The 12,984-nt window shown below is 35.0% G+C and overlaps 1 protein-coding gene across 2 annotated transcripts in view; it reads left to right on the forward strand.

Annotated features, from left to right (window-relative positions):
- Flo2 (flotillin-2) overlaps window positions 1-12,984 on the forward strand; it is a 112,032-nt gene that overhangs the window by 67,849 nt on the left and 31,199 nt on the right. The gene's annotated exons all lie outside the window — the stretch shown is intronic.

Below are 12,984 nucleotides of genomic sequence, written 5' to 3' on the forward strand. Positions count from 1 at the left end.
AACCGTTAAAATAAAAATTAATAATAAAAACAAATTTAGAAAACAGGCAACTAACATACACAAATTAAACATTATTTAGAAATACAGGGTGGCCCAAACGTAGATATACACCCCTGCATTGATCAAGTATAACATTCTAGCTTATGGGTTTATTTGCTTCGGCTGTTCCGGGCTTAAGGTATAAGTACAAATACATTAAGAACAAATAATAAAGAAGCTAGGTGATAACAATAAGAAATGATATGAAATACAGGAGATCAGTACGGAACTGTATGCCTACTTTTGGGCCACCCTGTATATTAGAACATTTGGAATAAATTTATACTATTTTTGGTAGGGTTATATTTTTCCCCTTATGATTTAGGAAACCTTATGTAGTTATATAATGTCCCCGATGGATGAATGGTTACGCTCGTCGCCTTGTGGTGAAGAGGTCCCGGGTTCGATTCCCTGTGGGGTCATGAGGTTCCGATCCCACGTTAAACTGTAGGAACCATCTTCAGACGTCATGATCACCAAAACCGTGAAAATCGGATAAGATGAACCCGAGATACAGAAGAAAATTGCAAGATAGACGCAAGAACCTTTAACCATGATCCGCCATTTTGAAAACCGTTTTTGGGGGTGTTCCCGTGGTCCGATTTTGTCGGATTTTGAATATGTTATTTAGTAATGATTCCTGAATCAAAAACTGTTTAAAAAGCTTCTATTGCAATTTTGCCCAGGTCCAACTGTAAATTGCCTGGACTAAGTATATAAACTGGAATTTTATTAAATACGTACTGCATTTTCCCTAAACTAATGTTTTTTTTTTTTTTTTTTTTTGTTAGTCCTTGGTCTCAAATAAAATTTATAAGTATCTAATGCAAAGTTGTACCCCGACTTACGCGAATTCAACTTAAAGCCATTTTCGTCTCACCCACCCACCTTGTAACTTCGTGGTATTATTGTATTTTGTATACTGTTGATATTTAGCAATGGCTTTGTCTTCCGAGAAAGTAGGTCATGAAGCAGAGGCAAAATAACAGATTTAGACTTATTGATTTACGTAGTTATTGTGAAAAATGTTGAATATTTTTACGTAATATATTTCTGAATTTGTTTTATTTTTATTCCACATTTTATTTCATAAGAGTTAAGTTGAACAAAAACAGACACGTAGGAAATGCAACTAGCATAAATGATTTCTTTGTGCTACTTTTATCGGAAGAGTGGTGACTTATAATATTTTACTTACAAGCGTTATGCATAATTCCAAGGTTGTATTCCCTTAGCTATTTTAACACTGACCGCATTAGTTTTCCATTTCATGATATGGTAACCACTGTTTGCTAGTATTCATTGAAAAGAATATTCATTACATATTTACAATTCTAATCCGTAATCCGTGTGTTTGTATTATTCGTTTGTTCTTTTTATAACATGGTTATGTAATTACCGTATAAACATAGGATGTTTTTGAAATTATCTTCCTTAATTCTTCATGTAACAGTATAGTTAACTTGGAAATATCTCCGATCTTTAAGAGAATAAACTAAAAAAAAAAAAAAAAAAAACGTTGTTTAACGTCCCACGATTATGCCCTTTAGACTAAGGGAGACGATGAATAAAGCAAAGGAAAAAGATGTTGAAAGAATTGGTGGAATGTGATAATGGGAGGAAATGGGAGAACCCCGAGAAAATCCGGGGATTGAACCAGGGACCCCACACATCTACATCAGAAGTAAGCGTTCTTCCACTGAGCCACTGTGCTGTCCGAGGATATAGGGGAGATAGGGGATGGCGGTCACCTAAGGGGAAATTTTAATTTACCCCCAAATATGAACATAAAACGCGCAATATCTTTCTGATGGATATAGGAGTCTTTCGACAGCGACACAACCAAGTTAGAAGCTCATATCTATATCACACAAAAGTCCACGATTTAAAAAGTTGAGATATGCTGTTGACCGGAATTTCTCAATAAATTATCCAAGATAATTCAAGGTAAAAGTACAATAACAAATTAAATGTAATAAAATATAATAATACAAATCAAATAATACGTGCGGGGAATGACAGTCAGTCAGCAGCGTAAGGTAACAAAGGTTTGCCAACTTTGTATGATTATATTATTCTGTTTGTTTTTCGATTTAACGAATAATTGCTTAAAACCGTACATTGTTTTCAGTATTGATACATATAAAAAAACATAAATGTTAGAAAGTAATTACATAATTTTCGACATGTAAGAATATGTTCATTAAATAACTATCAATAATTCATTAGCCTAAAGTTCGGTTCAGGTTGTGCTTAATGTTGCTTCTTTCATCGTACTCAAATGCTGATCAGCGAAGATCATTTGGAGTTAAACAGTAAATCATCTTTATCGTTCTGTATCTTGCAATAGGTCGTATGTTGAAAATCACAACCTTACAGGAGAACGAAAAAACTATTTTGCATTTTATAGTTTTGAAATAGGATGAGATATACTACAATTCTCTTCAATAACTTTGCTATTATTAGTCGGATACATACGATACTTTACCAGGTGATGAAACAAGTGCTGCTAGATCCAATACTGATGTTAACTAAAAATATACCCAAATTTTAACATACGACGTATTGCAAGATACAGAACGATATATTAAAATGCTAGGTTTATATGTTTGTGGCCAATTCTTTTGATAATGATATTATAACCGCCACCAGGTTATAGAAGTATTTTTTGTGGACGCCCTGTATATTTCGTGAAGACAGTGATTATTATTTTCGATTTATACTTTATTCTGCAACGCATATAAGTTCTTTCTTTGGTGGGAATTGCTTCTTTCCCACACAATTGGACAAAGAAGTCTTTCATCGTTTTTTCATATATATATTTAAAACATTGATTTTGCTGAGAACATTTCAGTTAGTGACTAACCATTTCAGTGTTTCTCCCTGACTTATTATATGCACAGTATATATTCTGCAGTTATTTGGAACTGAATTAAGTGCTTTCTTTAATCGCTTATGGAAACATTACAATAGATTAGAGAAATACGGGCTGACCAGATGTCCCAGTAGCCGAAGTGGCACCAACTGCGTTGTATTCCAGCCCGTTATCTGTACTTTCTCATGCCAGTGTTATCGCCGTGTCTAGTGCATTATGGGCAGTTGACTAAAATTAACATAAATTGTTTTCCGTATTCTGTTTGTATGTGCATACAGGTGAGTAACTGAGTAATTTTTGAAATGAACTGCCAACACTTTTCTGTTGACCATTGCAACCCGTAGCTTGAGCTTGGACGCTCGAGGAGTTTGACTCCAGGTCTGGAAGATGCAACCACGCATCTCGCGTTGAACTTCAAACATAAGTTGTGTTAAGGGGCACAAGCTATTTAGCCGGTGAAGGACGATTTCTTACGGCTAGCCCCAACTAGTGAAATCCCAGGTCCTCAGACCTTGTGCGTTTAAAAAGTTATATACGCGCCCACCAATATCAGTATTCCACTGTGCAGATCTTCTTTTCGAAGATTCACCTTTACGCTGCAGGACTGTTCAGCGTAACAACTGGATTCATCGTGGGACGATCCAGACAACTTTTCCCCAGTGCTAACCTTCCAAGTGTGTTAATGGTGTGAGCAAAGTATTTATAGTGATACCTGAATTATAATCATTTATATAGAAAGGGCTCTATTTCCCGAAAAGGGCAAAACGTAATTTCAGCGGCAAAATTTATTAGTGTCCAGTGTTGTGTTCATTTCTCTTCGTTATTTTTTTTCAAAATAGTGTTCTAATAAATAAGTATAGTGTCAATTAATCCAGTGTGTTTTCGTTGTTTGTATGAGTGATGTTTGTGTGCGTTATGGTCTGGATGACCGTCTGATCGTCCGTGAGGTTTTCGAGACGAGACACCCGAACCTCTCGGCGCCTAATGCTCATCTCATTATTGAGACCGACGAGGTTTTTGGGAAACAGTTTGTAACCTTTCTTGGAGAGGTCTTCATCATCCTGTCCAGGTAAGTTAAAGTATCAGGAGTATACTTATTGGTAATACCACGAGCCAAGGACAGGGAACAGAACTCAGGACCGGTTACAAATAAATAGCTGCCCGAACATGGACCACGAACTTGAGTTGGTTATAAATAAATGGCGCCCGAACAGGGACTCGAACTCCAGCCTGTTATAGATAAATGGACGCCCGAACAGCGACACGAACACCTGGCGGTTACAGATAAATGACGCCCGAACTACCGACCCGAATCGAGACCGTTGGTGCTCGAATACTCATAAGATTAATATTTTAATATACCATTTTTTTTCTTCAGCTTAGAACCAGTAATCTGAAAAAAAAACTTCTCTTTCAGGTGATTTTAATCATGTTTTTGTGATAGCCTAGCTTATTTTGTTCAAGATGCCATATACGCAAGCAGAATTAGCTTTATTTAATGAGAAACTAGATTTACTTTTACAAAAAGCAGATAAAAACGAAGAAAAGTTTGCTAAATTGTTAAAGCAAAGTCAAGACTACCATGCTGAAATTAAAGAGACTTTTGCTGAGGTAAAGGGCGAATTAGGTCAGAAGATAGACGGTTTACGAGATGTGTTTCGTGAAAATAGCCAAGAAACAGAGAGCGCTGAAAATAAAACACCGGAATGTAAACCCCAGTTACAGTCAGATGTTCCTACTGGATACGAAACACCGGAATTGGAACCTGAGCTAGAAACTAACACTCCTAATGAAAAGGAAACGCAGGAATCTGAACTCCAACCAGAGACAGGTAGTCTAAAGCAACCTCGTAACAAATCTGGCAACGATTTTATTCATTCAGTATCTAGCAACACCACTTGTAGTATCAGAAGTAGTGAAATCCACGAACATATGATTGTAGACGACAGAGGTCGTAAGCGCACAAAACAAACTACCACAAACTACAGAGAGAAAAAGCGTAAACGAAGTTACAGTTATTGTAATAAGCAAAGATACCAAGTTCAGATCGTAAACAATACGAAATTTAAAGGGAATCAGAACCAAGACCGCACTCGAAAAGGTAGTAACAGAAAGAGAAGGAGTTGTAAATCACGGCCACGAAATATGAGTTATCACAAACGAGATTGGAAACGCAATTTGAGTGAGAACATTAAGAGTATTTTTGTACATAGAGGTAACCATCGTAGAAATAGACGAACAAACCGTAATTATCAAAGCAGAAACAGTAATCATAGAAAAAAAAAAGTAACCAAGAATTAGTGTGTTGATACAAATTTTTCTCCTCGGCGAGCGACGCATTTCTAAGCGATAAACATGTATTCATTTTCTTCCTTTTTGCTTTTAGTTTTTGATAAAACACCTGGACACGAAAAGAAGAACTACACATTTCTTTTAAACTCATTTTTGCTTCCAGCTTTTAACTGTTGGGCAAAGAGTAGATAACATGTTTTTCTTTCTTTTTCTTGTTTCGATAAGGCAGTCGCCAGACTGTAGAACCACTTGTGTTTATGGTTACGAATAACGGGTGATACACAGCTGATTAATTCTTTTCCTCTTTTTGTCTTTGCTCCGTGTAGCACTTCATACCTCTGTCAGCTGTGCATTTGTGTTGCAAACCTTATCACTGACTTACTATTAGTTTAATGTCATTAATTTTTTCTTGTTTTCATTTCAGATGTTTGAATTTAGATTTTTTAGTAAATAATTAACGTATCACATACGTAGGGGAATTGCATTTTAAAAGCAATTTGAAATCTTGGCGAGATTTCCGTACCCTCAGCTAGTGGGAAGATATTTTGGCGTTATAATATATATTTTTATTGTGTTTTAAAATTAAAAAAAAAAAATCTTTTAGGATTTCTTCCCACTTTCGAAATTCTTAAATATGTTATTACACGTTATTTAGAATTAATGTTTGATTTTCTTTTAGAAAAAAAAATGTATCGAGATGCCCAGGATAAGAAAATTTTTAGTTGTTAGTTACGTATATATTTCTGTATTTGTAAATGAAACTTAGTATGTAATCTCATGCGTAGAATATGAAACTTTACATTTATAATCAATGTTAAATTTCTTTTCAGTGTTAATCTTAGATTTTCGTTTTCATTTTGAAGTGTTTACTGTAATTTTATTGAACCTCATTTACGTCATTTACCCGATTTTGACTTATTTGAATTTCCAGGATATGACATGATATATTTTGTTCGAAGAGAAAAGTTTAGAACGGAAAGTAGGCTAAGCCTTAAACAAGTGATAACAGACATTTCCTTGTTGGTAATAGAGTGTGCAGGAATGTCGTGTGAATAGTATAATTCTCCGAACGAAAGCAGTAATCTTTTTATTGTAGAAGGAACTATATGAACAGATATTCTGATGGTGAACGGTCGTTTTTCCCCTCATATTAATATATATGCGGAAATATGTTTAACTTCTATATTTTCTTGTAATTTCTAATTAACATTTTTTTCGTCTTCTCTAGACCACTGAACGACCGTAGGGAAACTTCTTCGGGTAGGATATTTTATGGGGATAAATATAAATATTTTTTTTTAAGGGAGGCAATATTTCCTGGAATTGCAGATCTGTTGCAAAAATGGATGTGGCTAATCCATTGGATATTCCATAGCTAACTGTATTTTCGCCATCAATCGCAAAATATAGTTTTTCATTTCTCTTCTTCTTTTATAGTAACCCGTAACTAACCATGTGTATTCTTAGGTTAGATTTTTCTTTTAGTGTATGTTATTGTCTAGTAACATTTCAGCGAATATTTTAACGTTTATGAATCGTAACTATATTGTGTACTTGTATGCTAATGAGTTGTAATGTTTATTTTTCATGTTAATTTTGAGAAAATTGTATTTTAGTTCCAGTATGTCCTAGAAACTATTCGAATTCGATATAGATCCTGAAAAATAAACTTATTTTCTTTCTTTCCAACAGCATGAAGCCATAATGTTTTATGAAAATGACTTTGTCAATTATTTCGTATGCTCGATGACTGAATTTTAATGTGTTAAGAAGACCATTTTGAATATTTGTAGCGAAGATGCCTAAGGAAGCTTGTTACAGCTGTTTTGTAGGGAATTTAATTGGATGTTTCAGACCAACCAGAAAGTTGTAATGTCGTTGACTATATTCTTGTTTGTATCTCATGTTTTTCTCTTAGTAGGTCTCATGTATTTTGTCTTATAGAGACATATCTTTACGATGCTACGAGAGCATTTGTATTTTGTGTGTTTACACATTTTTTCTAGGTGGAAGACGTATGTTATGTTCCAGGGAACATACGCGTATTTTACTGAATATAAATGTTTATATTTCAGTTCTGTACAGAAACATTTTGTAAGTGCCTATGGTTGCATATTTTGTGTGTAAGTACGTGTAGTATTACACATTTTTCCCACCTATGGTTTTGGTCAATTCATGGTGTAATGACCATTTATTTTCAGGAATGTTTGGACTAGTGAGTCAACTTCCTTGATTCAGACCTTTGAAAAACTTGGATCAATACTGAATAGTTTTCAACACTTTAATTGATAAATTTTTTGCAGATAATACCCATCTATTTTGGTAACCCTACAATGTTTACGTTTATGGAAGTGAACAACCATTATTCTAGGCCTAAGCTAATAATAACTTTGTTTCAGAACGAAACCATTTGTTGTATTGAGCATTACTAAATTAAAGTCTCGATTTTCACGACGAGCAGATGGCATTTGATCTTATGGCGTGCCGAATTTTCTTCATACATGTCAACGAAATTACGATCTTTTTCTTTGATATGCAGAATCATGCTTATTTCTTGGAATTACTATGAACGTCAATTTTGACACTTAAGTTTATTTTTTTTATTTTTGAAAAACGATTTTTCGTTTTTTTTCTGCCAAACAACACGAGGCACAGTTAAAAAAAGGGGGGACATACAGGTGAAAATCTTATTTTGTTTATATATTGTCAGTTTATCATGTGTTTACATTTTCATTCATTTTACTATTCAATGATTTTCATATTTTTCAAATATATTAGAGTGATATCGAAACTTTAACAATAATTTTAATATTTTAGTACCTTTAACATGTTTTGTTATTTGCTTATTCATTCACATTTTGATATTTTAAATACAAATATCAGTATATTTACTAATTTTTATTGAGATATTTGATAATTCTTTAAGTCGATGTTTTCATGAATAGTTATTGTTTGTGTATATTTATTTCATATTGCACAAAATAAAGTGATCGAAACGGAACACTTAAACATTTTACGAAAAGAATTTATTAGTGTTAAAAAAAAAAGAGAGCATTTAAATAGCCCTATAACGTATTTACTTCGTATTATATCAAATAAAGTGATCGAAACGGAACACTTAAACATTTTATGAAAAGTATTTGTGTTCTTTTTTCTTAAAAAAAAAAAAGTAAGAATTTTAATAGCCCTATAAACGCTTTCTGCGAACTTAAAAAAAAAAAAAAAAAAAAAGAGTTATCATACAGGTGTTGTAACCGTACTTCGTTTCTCACACCAGTGTTAAAAAAAAAATCTCCCCTTCTCCCCTTATCAACTCCTCGTTGGAGAACCATGGAGGAATGGAGGATACTCAGACAGGAAGACAGTATGGTTTCAACATGTGAAGAAACGGAAGATAAGGAAACTCAACTGCACCAATTGTTCAAGAGGATCTTATTACTTCATGGAACACTTGGATTGGACATTGCTCATGCAGGAACCTCATCATGTTGTAGTGAGTGAACAAGTTCTTTAACTATTTTAAATAGCCCTTTTTCAGGTGAAAAACCATTCATCGTTTATGCACGTAAGTCTCACACCATATGACAGTGTTGCCAACTAACTTATTTTAAATTTTCAGGTGAAAAACCTAATTTTATTCATACTTCGTCATACGGCCAAGGGTTCTCAACCTGTCTACGTGTGCACTTAACAGGTCGTTCCCTTCCGGACCCCAAATCTATAACCGCCACCAGGTTATAGAAGTATTTTTTGTGGACGCCCTGTATATTTCGTGAAGACAGTGATTATTATTTTCGATTTATACTTTATTCTGCAACGCATATAAGTTCTTTCTTTGGTGGGAATTGCTTCTTTCCCACACAATTGGACAAAGAAGTCTTTCATCGTTTTTTCATATATATATTTAAAACATTGATTTTGCTGAGAACATTTCAGTTAGTGACTAACCATTTCAGTGTTTCTCCCTGACTTATTATATGCACAGTATATATTCTGCAGTTATTTGGAACTGAATTAAGTGCTTTCTTTAATCGCTTATGGAAACATTACAATAGATTAGAGAAATACGGGCTGACCAGATGTCCCAGTAGCCGAAGTGGCACCAACTGCGTTGTATTCCAGCCCGTTATCTGTACTTTCTCACGCCAGTGTTATCGCCGTGTCTAGTGCATTATGGGCAGTTGACTAAAATTAACATAAATTGTTTTCCGTATTCTGTTTGTATGTGCATACAGGTGAGTAACTGAGTAATTTTTGAAATGAACTGCCAACACTTTTCTGTTGACCATTGCAACCCGTAGCTTGAGCTTGGACGCTCGAGGAGTTTGACTCCAGGTCTGGAAGATGCAACCACGCATCTCGCGTTGAACTTCAAACATAAGTTGTGTTAAGGGGCACAAGCTATTTAGCCGGTGAAGGACGATTTCTTACGGCTAGCCCCAACTAGTGAAATCCCAGGTCCTCAGACCTTGTGCGTTTAAAAAGTTATATACGCGCCCACCAATATCAGTATTCCACTGTGCAGATCTTCTTTTCGAAGATTCACCTTTACGCTGCAGGACTGTTCAGCGTAACAACTGGATTCATCGTGGGACGATCCAGACAACTTTTCCCCAGTGCTAACCTTCCAAGTGTGTTAATGGTGTGAGCAAAGTATTTATAGTGATACCTGAATTATAATCATTTATATAGAAAGGGCTCTATTTCCCGAAAAGGGCAAAACGTAATTTCAGCGGCAAAATTTATTAGTGTCCAGTGTTGTGTTCATTTCTCTTCGTTATTTTTTTTCAAAATAGTGTTCTAATAAATAAGTATAGTGTCAATTAATCCAGTGTGTTTTCGTTGTTTGTATGAGTGATGTTTGTGTGCGTTATGGTCTGGATGACCGTCTGATCGTCCGTGAGGTTTTCGAGACGAGACACCCGAACCTCTCGGCGCCTAATGCTCATCTCATTATTGAGACCGACGAGGTTTTTGGGAAACAGTTTGTAACCTTTCTTGGAGAGGTCTTCATCATCCTGTCCAGGTAAGTTAAAGTATCAGGAGTATACTTATTGGTAATACCACGAGCCAAGGACAGGGAACAGAACTCAGGACCGGTTACAAATAAATAGCTGCCCGAACATGGACCACGAACTTGAGTTGGTTATAATATCTCGGAAACTACAAGTTCTAGAAAGATGTCATTTTCACTGATCGATTGCAGATTATGTGTAGATTGTTCAGTTCTAATTGAATATTTTAAAAAAATGGCCATTATTTCTTTATTAAATTTTTAGGGGTATACTGGAAATATTGAAATTTTAAAAATTAAAGTATCATCCTACGAATTATCATTCCAACACCACACATTTGTATACGGGGTTAGTATATCTCTCATACTAGTCCTTTTGTACTTTTGGACTATTTAGAAAGATGCAGGTTATTGTTTTTGTTCGTAAAATTCTCCCTTCCTGTGTCAAAAGATAAAATTATAAAAATTCCAATATGGGGAATGTCGATTATGTGTGGGATAGTCCAGCAGTTGATTGTCATTGCCTCAAACGATATGATGGAGTATGTTACACTTCTTTATCCAGAAACAAACATTGCAGCGAAATAACATTTACATAAAATTAATCTGAGATTATATAATACGAACCTAAACTTGGCACAAATTCTGAATTTACACATATAAATTATACTTATCTCAGTTTCCAGTTCCTTTCGGAAATTATAAGAAACACAATGAAAATTAAAAAAAAAAAAAACTCCTATTTCTTCACGCGTCAACAAAGAAATTTCACGCAAACTAATACAAGTGTCTCCCTAATATCAAAGTGCAGAACCTGTCGTGAAGCCTCCACACCGAAGCATTTATGTATTAAAATGGTAGGTTTATATGGTTGTGGTTAAGAAAAGTTTATATGTTTGTGGCTAATCCTTTCCATAATAATATCTCGGAAACCAAGCTCTAGAAAGATGCCGTTTACACTGATCGATTGCAAATTTTGTGTAGATTGTTTAGTTTTAATTAAATATATTTTTTTAAAATGACCGTTATTTCTTTATTACATTTTTTAGGGATACACTGGAAGTAGTGAAATTTTTTAAAAAAAAGTAAAGCATCATATTCTACAAGTTATAAATTTCAATACCACACAATTGTATACGGAAGTAGCATCTCTCCAGAATTTGTTTGATGGTCAAATGATAATGGAAAACGAAGGATAACCTTTGCTCCAGTCTACATAAGTAAAATGAATCTTTATTGTTTGGAGTGTTTTGCCCAGTGAACACCATATATCACGGACATTATAATTAATTGTGTATTTAATGTATTTGCTTACTACATAATGCATGCAAAAAGAAAGAAAACTGATCATACACAATTTAGAAACTCCAACCGGAAGTATTATCAAATCTTCAAACAGTGCGAGATATTGAAAAAGTAATCGAAAACATCTTCCCTTTATGGTACTCTTGCCGATTTTTATCAAAACGTATTTGACTTGTGTTGTAAAGGGACATGTTGTGAGAAATGACAAGGAGACTCATGCTCATTTGTGAATGATGCGCTGTGTAGAGAACTCAGGTTCAGCCAGTCAGGGCCGTGCCCTGAGGAGGAGCGAGCGGGGGGGCGGGCGCCGAAGTAAGGGGCGAAAAATTCGGGAGAAAAAAGGGAAAAAGATAGGAAAAATTGTTTGGAATATATGTATGGGGGCGCCGTCGTATACTCTCGCTCCGGGCGCTGATTTTCCACAGCACGGCTCTGCAGCCAGTATTTGAAAAAACGTAGTGACCGCCATATCCCACCTACCGCCATTGCCCTGTTCCCTACTAAGTACGAGGACAATTTTTATTGTATTTATATTGAGATAAAATCCACATATGCATATCTATAATATAATGCTTTTTTTATTATTGATTTATTTCTTTTTACATAGTCAATCTTTTTTAATGCACTTTCTTAATCGTTCGACGTGCTTCTCCACTTATCAGGATTCGGACAGAGTAGTAATTCAGAATTGGCACACACATTCAGTATACCAAGTACTATTTATCAGATCTTTTTAGATGGCTACGATCACACAGGGGGGGTCCAGGGGGGCCAAAGTTCGAGGAAAAAAATTTCCCTCCGAAATTTTCACTTTGACATTTTTTTCCCGCTTCTGGTATATGGTATGAGCATGCAAGTGGTACCATTCGAAAGCCAGCTCTATTCTGAAGAGATTGAGGTATGAACCATGATCCTAGGATAAATAGTGACGATACAGTAGCTGCTTGACTGAAAGTCTAAAAAATAGCCCAAAAAGCCAGGATCCGGAAAGGGGGGGGGGTTCGGACCCCCAGGACCCACCTCCTGTGTACGTCCCAGATGTGAAGCACTTCGTCGTCGAAAGTGATTTAACTAATTTTGGTATGCATCTTTGTACTAATTTTGTTGATTAATATTTTCTCGATACCGGTTCAACAAATTCATAGTTTATCATCATTCAAATGTAAACTACAATTTTCTTAAATTGTTTACTGCGATTAAGTAACTGATCCAATAGCTTAATAACTTCTGGGTTCTGACTTCGAGTAAATATATATTATATGTTTATTTTAAAAATCAATGAAATAATATATAGAACTGTTGTCTGCTTTCTGAAGATGTTTGTCCAATACACTATACATTTTAACTTACCAGAAGCAGTGTGCATATTGACATGAGGATGCCGGATCCCCTCTCAAACAGAAATGTATCCCATCTGGAGACAAAAATTTTTATCATTGGTAGAGATAACTCTCCCCTT

Source organism: Thermobia domestica, chromosome 8, assembly GCF_964235325.1.
Source record: "Thermobia domestica chromosome 8, izTheDome1.hap1.1, whole genome shotgun sequence".
In the NCBI taxonomy this organism is placed as follows: domain Eukaryota; kingdom Metazoa; phylum Arthropoda; class Insecta; order Zygentoma; family Lepismatidae; genus Thermobia; species Thermobia domestica.